Source organism: Amblyraja radiata, chromosome 26 (genome assembly GCF_010909765.2).
Source record: "Amblyraja radiata isolate CabotCenter1 chromosome 26, sAmbRad1.1.pri, whole genome shotgun sequence".
NCBI classification, from domain to species: Eukaryota; Metazoa; Chordata; class Chondrichthyes; order Rajiformes; family Rajidae; genus Amblyraja; species Amblyraja radiata.
In genome coordinates, this window is record NC_045981.1 from 28,617,994 (window position 1) to 28,622,904 (window position 4,911).

Genomic DNA, 4,911 nt, shown 5'->3' on the forward strand with positions numbered 1-4,911 from the left:
GCAGGTGTTTCCCAGAAGTAGTAAAGTTTAGAGGCAACAAGGTTTAACGTGTAATACCAAACTTGAGTGGTACTTTGATAAGCCCCGCCTGTACCATGAAGTCGTTAATATATTTGCAATGCTGAACATGGGAACATTCCAAGGCACACACAGTGTCTTTGACACCAGGCCATCAGCTGCAATGTTATGGCTCCATCAGCAACACTCACAATCATACTTAACTATACTGCAATACAACTCCTTTGGAATGCTTTTTTTCACCAAAGGAAGGAATAATTTGATATGTTGTAAATATGTTACTTATCCAGTCCCTTTGGTCTGTTGAGCTATTTAATTAGATTGTTGTTGATCAGTGTTTCAACTTCATTTACCTTCAAAGCTTTCTTTAACAAAAGGTTCTTGATAATTTCCATAACCTTTCAGTGCAGAAAACTCCAAACTTTACTCTCCTTTGAGGAAAAAAATGTTTTCCGATTTTATTCCTGAGAGTCCCGCAATTTGTCTTTCTTGGTCTTGTTTACCCAACCAGAGGAAATAACATCACTGTATCTACCCTGCTGAATCTTGCCATGGACAATTAAGTCACTTGCAATTTTCTAGCCGACTCCACCCATTTGCCAATTACCCCTCGTTCCCCCTCATCTGTATCCACCTATCACTTGCCAGACTTTGTCCCACCCCACCTTTCTTTTATAGCTTTTTCTCCCCCCCACTCCATCAGTCTGAAGGGTCCTGACCTGAAACATCGTCTGTCCATTCCCTCCACAGGTGCTGCCTGAACCACTGAGATCCTTCAGTACTTTTTGCTTTCCTCCCGATTCCAACATTTGTAGCCTCTTGCGGTCAATCTGTGCAGTTGGCTCTCTCAGGGACAGTACAACCATTCTTGAGTCACAGTGCCCTTGGATTGTGTTTTAATGTTAAAATGGATTAAAAATTAATTGCATCCGTTCACTACTATCCTCACTCTTCTTTCTCTTTTTTCTTTTCTCTTTTTCTATTATAGGTTAAAGTTTAAAAAAATGTTGTACAAGAAATGTAATATGTTGCATATTATCATTAAGATGTATGTACATTGCTTCTAATAAAATTTAAAAAAATAATAATAATTGCATCCCACCATGCAAGGAATTACAGTATGATCATTGGTTGTGAAATTACAGAAAACCAAGATCCAGCTAACATCCATTAGTGGTCAATGTTGGGGTATTTTCATCTTCATTACTGACCAACAGTTTGTTAATTCAAGGGTTGTGAGCCAGCATTTAATTGCCTCTCAGCTAATGCCTTTGGGAAGGTGATTGTGAGCTGCCTTCTTGAATCACTGCAGTCCTTGTGGTGTGGGTATTACCAACTATGCTGTTAGGGAGGGACTTCCAGGATTTTGACCCAGTGACTGAAGGAATGGTGACATTTCCAAGTCAGGGTGGTGCGTTGCTTGGAGGGCAACATGTTGGTGGTAGTATTCCACACTAGAATGCTGAGAACTATATTCTGCACTCTGTATCTTCCCCTTTGCTCTACCTATTGTACTTGAGTTTGAATTGATTGTATTTATTTATGGTATATCGGCTCAGTTTAGATAGCATGCAAGACAAAGCTTTTCACTGTACCTCGGTGCATGTGACAATAATAAACCTCAACCTTTTGCCTCCCAGTCTAATAGCCAGTAGATATCTACTCTAACCTGAAGACTGTACTCCCCAAATTCCACCAACATGTCTCCTTCCCCACTAGAGTAGACAAGACACTGGACAAAGTCTACACCAACATGGCTGAAGCTTACAAAGCCATCCCCCTCCCCCACCTTGGTCAGTCTGATCACGTCTCATTGTTCCTGCTCCCTAAGTACTCCCCACTCATCAGACGGGTTAAACCAACTGTGAGGACAGTTAAAGTCTGGTCAGAGGAAGCGGACTTCACACTTCAGCAGTGTTTTGGAAACACTGACTGGAAGGCGTTTGCAGCCCAGGCCACCCTTGACCCACACGGACATTGATTCCTACACATCCTCTATTCTGGACTTTATAAACTCCACCATCAATAGTGTCACCTCCCTCAAACAGGTGACCATATTCCCGAATCAGAAGCCATGGATGAACAGCGAGGTCAGGCTACTGCTGAAAGCACGGGACACCGCTTTCAGGTCAGGCGATGCTCGAGCCTACAGCTCATCCAGGGCTAACCTGAAGAGGGGCATCAAGAAGGCCAAGCACTGCCATAAGCTCAGGATTGAGGAGCACTTCAACAACAACTCCGACCCCCGACGCATGTGGCAAGGTATCCAGGCCATCATGGACTATAGACCCTCCAACACCACCCCCACATCCAGCGACGCCTCCTTCCTTGAGGAGCTTAATCACTTCTATGGCCGCTTCGACAGGGACAATCTAGAGACAGCCATCAAGGCTGTGCTCCCTGCCGATCACCAACCCCTCACACTCACCCCCTACGACGTATACGTGGCACTGAGTAGGACTAATGCACGTAAGGCTACTGGCCCTGACGGCATCCCCGGGCGCGTGCTCAGGGCCTGTGCTGCGCAGCTGACAGACGTCTGGACTGACATCTTCAACCTGTTACTTGCCCAAGCAGTTGTCCCCATGTGCCTTAAAACAACCTCCATCGTGCCAGTGCCAAAACACTCCACTGCGGCAAACCTCAACGACTTCCGCCCAGTTGCACTTACCCCCATCATCACCAAGTGCTTTGAGAGGCTGGTCCTGGCACACCTCAAAAGCTGCCTACCCCCCACATTGGATCCCTATCAGTTTGCCTACCGCAAGAACAGGAGTACGGAGGATGCCATCTCAACGGCACTTCACTCCGCCCTCTCCCACCTCGACAACAGAGACACTTACGTAAGAATGCTGTTCATCGATTGCAGCTCAGCATTCAACACCATTATACCCTCTAAACTGATCACCAAACTCGGTAACCTGGGCATCGATCCCTCCCTCTGCAACTGGATACTGGACTTTCTAACCAACAGACCACAGTCTGTTAGGTTAGACAAGCACACCTCTTCAACCCTCACCCTGAACACCGGCGTTCCACAGGGCTGTGTGCTGAGCCCCCTCCTCTACTCCCTCTTCACCTATGACTGCACACCTGTACATGGTACTAACACCATCATCAAGTATGCAGATGATACAACGGTGATTGGCCTCGTCAGCAACAACGATGAGTCGGCCTACAGGGAGGAGGTCCAGCACTTAGCAGCATGGTGCGCTGACAACAACCTGGCCCTTAACTCCAAGAAGACCAAAGAGTTCATTGTAGACTTCAGGAAGTCCAGGGGCGGCACGCACACCCCCATCCACATTAACGGGACGGAGGTGGAACGTGTTTCTAGCTTCAGGTTCCTGGGTGTTAACATCTCCGATGACCTCTCTTGGACCCACAATACCTCAACTCTGATCAAGAAGGCTCACCAGCGTCTCTTCTTCCTGAGGAGACTGAAGAAGGTCCATCTGTCTCCTCAGATCCTGGTGAACTTCTATCGCTGCACCATCGAGAGCATCCTTACCAACTGTATCACAGTATGGTATGGCAACTGCTCTGTCTCCGACCGGAAGGCATTGCAGAGGGTGGTGAAAATTGCCCAACGCATCACTGGTTCCTCGCTCCATTGAGTCTGTCCAAAGCAAGCGTTGTCTGCGGAGGGCGCTCAGCATCGCCAAGGACTGCTCTCACCCCAACCATGGACTGTTTACCCTCCTACCCTCCTACCATCCGGGAGGCGCTACAGGTCTCTCCGTTGCCGGACCAGCAGGTCCAGGAACAGCTTCTTCCCGGCGGCTGTCACTCTACTCAACAACGTACCTCGGTGACTGCCAATCACCCCCCCACCCCCCCCCCCCCCCGGACACTCCTCCCACAGGAAAAACACTATGTCTGTATATATGCTAATGTAAATATTTATTCAAATCATATGCTATGTCGCTCTTCCAGGGAGATGCTAAATGCATTTCGTTGTCTCTGTACTGTACACGGACAATGACAATTAAAGTTGAATCTGAATCTGAATCTAGAGGGTGTACATTTGGATGGTGCTAGCTGAGGAGTCTTGATGAGTTGTTGCAGTAATCCTGTGGAAGGTACAGACTGCAGCATTGTTGGAGATGAGGTGCAGGATTGATGGCTTATCGGGCCGGGACCCTTCTTCAGATTAAATGGGGTAGGGGAAAGAGCTGGGGGGAAAAAAAGGTAGGTCAGGACAAGGCTTGGCAAGTGATAGGTGGATATGGGTGAGGACATGGAGGGACACGGGCCAAACGCAGGCAAAGGGGACCAGCTTTCATAGAGTCATACAGAGTGAAAACACCAGGTCATTCGGCCCAACTTGCCCACAGCATTTTTGGTCAGCAGGGAGTTGAGCCGAAGGGCCTGTTTCTGTGCTGTAGGAACCCGCCCATGGAAGACGTGACCCGGGTCGGCCAATCAAGACGATGCTGAAGACGTTGATGGAAGACACATGTGTAGAGACAAAAGAGGAGCTTGCCAGTTGCATGGAGGACAGATATGTGTGGTGCGTCTGACACCGTGCCCGCTGGAAACCAGCACCACTAATGGTTTTAACGATAATAAAATAAAAAATAAAATAATAGGACTCTGCCCTGGCCCTTGCATCTGTCTCCACATGTGTCCAGGAACCTTGAGACCTCAGACAGTCTGTAAAGCTGCAGCATTCCATGAGTTGCCATTGTTTCTACACAGACGCTGCCTGACCCGCTGAATAATCCCAGCATCTCACTCTTCATCACTTTGTATTTGCAGCGCCTCGGTTTTGCAATTGCAAAGGTCACGATGTAGCCTGGTTTCAGGGAACTCCCTCCGGGGGGGGGGGGGGCGGGTTTGTCCCCGTTCCGCATCTCGGGGGGAGGCGCCGGCCCGCCCACCCGCTCGGTG